Source organism: Oratosquilla oratoria, chromosome 5, assembly GCF_046742065.1.
Source record: "Oratosquilla oratoria isolate Oo_2021 chromosome 5, ASM4674206v1, whole genome shotgun sequence".
Lineage (NCBI taxonomy): Eukaryota > Metazoa > Arthropoda > Malacostraca > Stomatopoda > Squillidae > Oratosquilla > Oratosquilla oratoria.
Genome location: NC_134781.1, coordinates 14,357,257 through 14,364,863, shown reverse-complemented (window position 1 = coordinate 14,364,863; position 7,607 = coordinate 14,357,257).

Sequence of the window (7,607 nt, the reverse complement as noted above, 5' to 3'; positions counted from 1 at the left end):
ATATTTGGTACCACGACCACCAGACACCATAAGGAATTCTTTCGGCCGAAAAGATTCGCCGAGATCAAACTACAAAAGGGATTTACTCAAAGTCGGGAAAATATAAAAAGGGAGTATCACATTAGTTAATGTGTGGCGATTTATGTAAATTGACATTTTTCAGAAGAGGTTAATGTGCCCATATCGGGTTCTGTTGAAGCTAAACTAATGGTAAAGATGAAGGAGAAGCGGGCTGGTTACACACAAAAAGCCCGCGGATGAATATGCGGATATCTATGTCCATCAATGTTTAAATCTCTCCCCCCCCACACCCCAAAAGAAAAAGGGAGTAAGTACATACTATACACATGCTACATACACACGTAATCCCTCCCCATGTTAAAAAAAAAATCGTAAATCTAAAAAAAGATCAAGGGGGCAGGTAGACAGACGGAGCCCGACGGGCCGCGGCGACAGCGGCCACTGTCTCCAAGCCTTCTCGAACCTCAAGGAACCTTTTTAGCTTCTGTTTTGTTTTTACTTTCTACTCGTCCACTGGGTCGTGGTAACATCCCAGCCCTCTTGGGTACAGTCCCTACCCCCCCCGCCCACTGCTGCGCGTGCCCAGTGGCGTTATTCTCATGCCGCCTGAACTCGATGGCCAATTGTTATTCGTTGGCTGTAGTTAAGTTAACAGTTGCTTGTAGTCAAGAGCACACACCCAATCACACCCGCATTAAAACACACACACACACACACACACACACACACGCTGAGCACACTCATACACACACAATCACATCCGCACTACAAAACACACACACACGAACTAAAACACACACACACGGACTAAAACGCACATACACATACGGACTAAAACACACGCACAAACGCGCGCGCGCGCACACACACATTTCTTGCGACGACGCAGACCAGATATCGACCCCTGCTCAAGGTTTCAAACTTTCACATACGGCCGTTACTGTAACCCTTGCGCAAGGGAATGGAGTGTGTGTGTGTGTGTGTGTGTGTGTGTGTGTGTGTGTGTGTGTGTGTGTGTGTGCGCGCGCTCCTCATCACAGTATTGGATTACGTGTTGTAATTGTGATCGACAGCTGCTACCCTCCCGGATGAGAGCTCAAAGATCCTAGAGTCCGAACTACTGACGATGTTGTGTGCGACCTTGCACATATCATACGCCACACATTCATCTCCCTCAAGGGAGACAGTAACGGATTGTAGAGTTAGTGAACAGGGCGCGACCTCATACCCACCCACCCCCGCATGGGAAGCCAACACCCAACAATATACCAGCAAATGTGTATGCGCGCGCGCGCGTGTGTGTCTGTGTGTGTGATTCACCATGGTCTTGGATCACGTGTTGGACTCGTGATCGACAACTATTTCCCTCCCGGAAGAGAGATCAGAGCTCATATATGACCGATCTATGGGTAATGATGTGACCTTACACGCACACACACACAACTCCCCGCCCACGAGAGTTGGAGTAACGCCTCGTAGCGCAGCGATACTGAAATCATTTTAGCCCACATTCACAAAAGTCAGCCAAGACAGTAAACGCTAACCACTATTCTATCTTCCCACACCAAGTGTTTAGTTAACTGCGGAACAGTTAGAGTCAGTGCTTATCAAATTAGTGACCGAAGGTTTAATCCATCTCCTACACCCTTCCACCCTAATCGTATGAATGTGGAATGACGGCAGATTCCACTCCCTGCCAACCGTCCCCTCCACAGACGTATGACGTCATCACTCAGGTCAACCTAAAATGTTCAGCCCACGAAAAAAACTAAAATATTGAAAATGTTATCAAAACTGAGACAATGAACAATACCATAACAAAATACTCTAAGACATGAACCACACCAACTGACACAAACAAATCCAACCACTAATCCTCTAGAATGCTACAAAATGTTCACTTGATCCTGTCATAAGTGTTCCTACTCTCGATTATAGAGATCTACAAAACCCCATCTATGGCCACACAGTCGCATACAGTGAAAGAATACGTACTTCACAAAACATGACACATCAGATGAAAGAATAATGAAGTCAGCATTGAGAGAAAGTGCTTTGAGGGACTCTCCTACAAGATCCCCTTCTATTCGGTGACGACTACGCAGGCGTCATGAGGAGAGAGCGGGTATACGAGGATACCACCGTCAGCGTCTTAATCATATTTACTTTGTAGTTGTAGCTGAGTGACCCCCATATTCTGTGAACTGGCCTGATCATATTTTCTGTGATTATGAATATTCAGAGTGAAAGAGAACGAGTTATACAGCTGTCACTTTATATTTTAGAATTAACCAAATTACCCGCGCATTGCTGCAGGCAAATGGTGATTATTTTAATTCTTATAGAATTTGTGGAGAAAACTTACACTTTTTAATATAAAAGGTAACACAAATAAACTGTTAAGAAAGTAAGAAAAATAATTAATTTGAGGAGGGAGACGCCCTTTGGAAATAAAATGTATTCGGCCGTAAGAGAATAATTTAACTAATTTTTATTACCTTTCAATTCGTGTACATTACCGCCTGCGAAAAATAAAAATAAAAATAACCAATATTTTAACATTTGGTAAAATTATACAATAATTTTACATGCTTTCCCCTTACAAAGTCTATCATAGTTTGTGGCAACATCGATTTCACAAATATAAATAATATTTATGAACACATACAATGGTTTGTTTAATTATAGTAATTTCTGTTACAAAATGTCAATTCTATTAGGGGAGACTACAGTAGTGACGTGTTACCCCACCATACCCGTTTAACCCTTAACCCTAGCCAAAATAATATATATATATTTTTTTTATTATATATAGTTATCCAAGTACCTGGAGTGATAGGGTATCAGAATATATATGATTCTGGGGGTCTATCTCCAAAACCCTAGGAGTTCGTGTACAAACAAACAGACAGAAGCTACTTCTTTATTATAGTAGATGCGAGTATTGTGATGCATCGTACGTCAGGCAGCTAATGATGTTCGCAATCATTTGATTCGTATTGAAGAGGTTAAAAGAGTATTAAATGACCCTTTGACATCATCACCCTTCAACGGGTTCAAGTAAGCTCTTGTAGAAATATCCTCTCACTGTTATAAACAAAGCAACTTAGAAAGGGTTTACCAAGAGATGAAAACTGTTTATGCTAGTTAGAGAAATATATCAATGGATGAAGCAATACCTACATTAGGATGCATAGTTGAGCAGCAGTGATATTAACAGACCAATTGGACAATAAAGAGTAACAAACAATATATTTTTTCACAATACATTTTACCCTTTTGGAATTATGTTCACCATTATCTGTTACCCAAAGAATATATCAATATATCCATCGGGTACAATTTTAAAAAGAAATAACAGGATAGTGACCTTAATAAAAGTCGTAAATTCCAAAATATCATTCGGGTTAATTGTAGAGTCCCCTACTCCGATCAATTGTAGACTCTCCACCCTAACATAGGCTAGGTTATGTTAAGTTAGGTTAGGTCAGGTTGGGTTAAGTTAGGTTATGTATCACAAGCCGTAATCAACTGTAGAATATTAGGTTAGGTTAGGTTAAGTTTGGCTATGTTAGGTTAAGTTTAGCTATGTTAGGTTAAGTTTGGCTATGTTTGGTTAATTTGGCTATGTTAGGTCAAGTTTGGCTATGTTAGGTCAAGTTTGGCTATGTTAGGTTAAGTTTGGCTATGTTAGGTTAGGTCATGTATCACGAGCCCTAATCAACTGTAGAATGACCACTCCAGCAACACTCAATTGTTCAATCCCCACTCCAAGCGCGTGTGTGGGTAGAAATTATAGAGGCGATCCTATTATTCAATTTCCTCAACCAGCTCAGACACAAACAATGCAAATCAGAGAAAAAAATATCCAACACACTCAGGTATCTCCACCAAAACATTTTAAATCACCCGCCCAGCCAAACGACCAAGATAATATAGGAGACAGCCACACAACACATACCCTCAAATCTCCTCCGTCTACTGTGACTTTTCCATTGCCCCCCTCCTCCCCATGCTCCTCTGACTAGCTACACCATCCCACTTTATCTTTGCACAGTATATGTCTTCCATAAACACCACCGCACGGGCTCAAACGAAGCCCGTGGGAGTGACATTTCACAAAAAAATAAAAAAATAAATAAATAAATAAAATAATAAAAATAATAATAATAAATAAATAAATAAATAAATAAAATAAATAAAAAATAAACAAATAGAAAAAAAAATAATAAAAAACTGCGACTGTCCCGGGAAAGATAAATATCAATCGAATGTATAACGAAAGAAAGATACGTGGCCACACTCAGACACAAAGTAATACATCTACATGACGGGAACTCCACTGAGGGGGGAATCCCGAGATTTTCAGCAAACCCGCATGATACAATACTATTTTCCCAAGGTATACGTCACGATTACGAAATATCCTTTACGCTGACTTGAGGTTCCAGATAGGATATAATTTCGATTTAAGGCCATGGTGTGTGTGTGTGTAAGGGGAGGGGGGTGATTCACCACCATAATCTTGAATCACGTGCTGGACTCGTGATCGACAGCTATTTTCCTTCGGAAGAGAGATCAAAGCTGTGACCTTACACGCACACAAACCCCTAACTTCCCGCCCATGAGAGTTGGAGTAACGACCCACAGCGATACTGAAATTATTTCAGCCCTGGGTGGGATTCGAACCCGGGCCGTCGTAGTGACAGCCGGGAATTCTACCACTGCGCGACGAGTCGTGTGTGTGTGTGTGTGTGTGTGTGTGCGTGTGTGTGAAACGCGTTGAGGGGACTAGATATTTTTAACTAAACCAGGAACATTGAGTAATCCCATCCTATCAAATCTAAACGCTTTAGTGAAAATGCCATATGCAGCATACATAAAAATCAAAGGCTAGAATAAAAATGTAATGTGTAAAGTGACATAGGTGCGTGAAATTCAAGTGCTGGATTAGGCTGAAAATTTATGACAACCTACTAACAAAATTCAAACATTGGGATCACTCATGAGTAGGATGAAAATGATAGACCAAACCCAAATGCTATAGTCAAATCGCCAAATGCTGTATTTACATCAATCAAACGTTATTTGTGAAAAAATATACGAAATTGAAATGCTGGAGTAGGATGAAATTAAATTCAAACGATACTATGACAACCCATACACAAAATTCAAATGTTGGCATCACTCTCAAGAGTAGGATGGAAATGACAGACCAAATCAAAATGCTCTAGCCAAATTGCCAAATGCAATATACATATAAAATCAAGCGCTAGGATCAAAATGCCATGTGGAGGATGACATACATGATATGCTGAATTTATTTGAAAATTTAATTCAAACTATACGATAACAAACTCCTTCGCTAGAGTGGCCCCCAAGCTCTTTAGTAGTCTTCTCAACTACCTGCACAGTGGAAGTATTCAAAAGACGACTGGATGCCTTCCTACAAGAAAATGAAAACACATCTCCCACGTAGTCCCACTACACAAAATCGCTGGGATCATTGTCAAGAGTAGGATGAAAATGGCATACCAAATACAAACGCTCTAGTTAAATTGACAGAAGCTGTGAGAGTTCTGAAGCCCAAAGCTTCTGTGGATCGTAGATGTATGTACCCCGACAGACGAAAGATCAACACACACTAACATAATTCCAGCGCCGAGATAGAAGGATTTGCCTTTGAACTAGAATAGAAGATTAGAGAAGATAATCGTGCTTTTGTATTAGTTACCAATGTGTGGAGTGTAGATGTGTGGGGGGTGTAGGTGTGGGGGTGGGTGTAGGTGTGGGGGTGGGTGCAGGTGTGTGTGGGTGCAGGTGTGTGGGGGTGTAGGTGGGGGTGGGTGTAGGTGTGTGGGGGTGTAGGTGGGGGTGGGTGTAGGTGTGTGGGGGTGTAGGTGTGTGTGTGTGTGGTGTGGGGATGTGAACGTGTGGGGGGTGTGGGGATGTAGGTGGGAGTGGTGGGGGTGTAGGTCTGTCGAATGGGGGTGTATGTGGGCGAGGTGGGGGTGTATGTGGGAGTGGTGGGGGTGTAGGTGGGAGGGGTGGGGGTGTAGGTGGGAGGGGTGGGGGTGTAGGTGGGAGGGGTGGGAGTGTAGGTGGGAGGGGTGGGAGTGTAGGTGGGAGGGGTGGGAGTGTAGGTGGGAGGGGTGGAGGTGTATGTGGGTGGGGTGGGGGTGTATGTGGGAGGGGTGGGGGTTGTAGGTGGGAGGGGTGGGGGTGTAGGTGGGAGGGGTGGGGGTGTAGGTGGGAGGGGTGGGGGTGTAGGTGGGATTGGTGGGAGTGTAGGTGGGATTGGTGGGAGTGTAGGTGGGATTGGTGGAGGTGTAGGTGGGTAGAGGGGGGTGTATGTGGGTGGGGGTGTAGGTGGGGATGTGGGTGGGGGTGTAGGTGGGGATGTGGGTGGGGGTGTAGGTGGGGATGTGGGTGGGGGTGTAGGTGGGAGGGGTGGGGTGTAGGTGGGAGGGGTGGGGTGTAGGTGGGAGGGGTGGGAGTGTAGGTGGGAGGGGTGGGAGTGTAGGTGGGAGGGGTGGGGTGTAGGTGGGTGGTGGTGGGGGTGTAGGTGGGAGGGGTGGGGGTGTAGGTGGGAGGGGTGGGGGTGTGGGTCGGTGGGGTGGAGGTAAGGATGGGTGGAGTGGGGGTCAGGGTTAGGTATGTACATTTTACCTCACTACCCAACTCGACTTTATATTGATTTTGTTTGCCGTTGGCCTATGAAAAATAAAACAATAACATACCCAGTCATCAATCCTATTATTATCATTATTATTATTATACACACAAACGCGCATTCTGAACAAAAACACACCAATATCCGGTTTCAGCTTATGACTAAACACAAATATCTATGCATATCTTGAATGCAGACATTAGATAAGAGCTTAACTTTTAAAGTTGGAATAGGATTAGGAGATAATCTCATGATGGAAAACGGATTAATTAATTAGTATAATTAAATATAAACAAACAACTTGATTACAAATACATAAATTAGTCTGTATACAAGCTGTGAGCTCTCACCTGGGAGGATAGTTATCAATCTCGTGTCCAGCACATAACATACGCACATAATTTAACCAATTAAAGAATTAATGTACGCATACTAATATCACAATTATGTAAAAACATATTATTACATGTTATATACATCCTGGATGCGTGTGCGTAATGTGTGAATAATTAACACATGCAAAATAATTCGCTATGTAATTTGTAATAAAACTTATTAGTTCATTTCTACCTCACTGTACCGGGTAATTCACAACTTCGATTATTCGAAAACGAAATACGAGTTTCGTGCTACTGTGATGATTAAATTCGTAATTATTTTATTTTCCTTGAACACAAAAAATTCCTATGATGAATCCTGCTACATTGATATCAATAAATAAGCGAAGTGCTTGAATATATCACAAATGGAAAGATTAAAAATGAATTGTTAAATTGCAATCTTACCTATCCGACTGTTGACAAGATTCTTCCTTCTCCACTTTTGAATTATATCGTCTTGATTTACACCAAACCATATTCTAGAAGTCACAGTAGGTTTATATTCAACAGAAATATGACAGGGTCTTGATCAA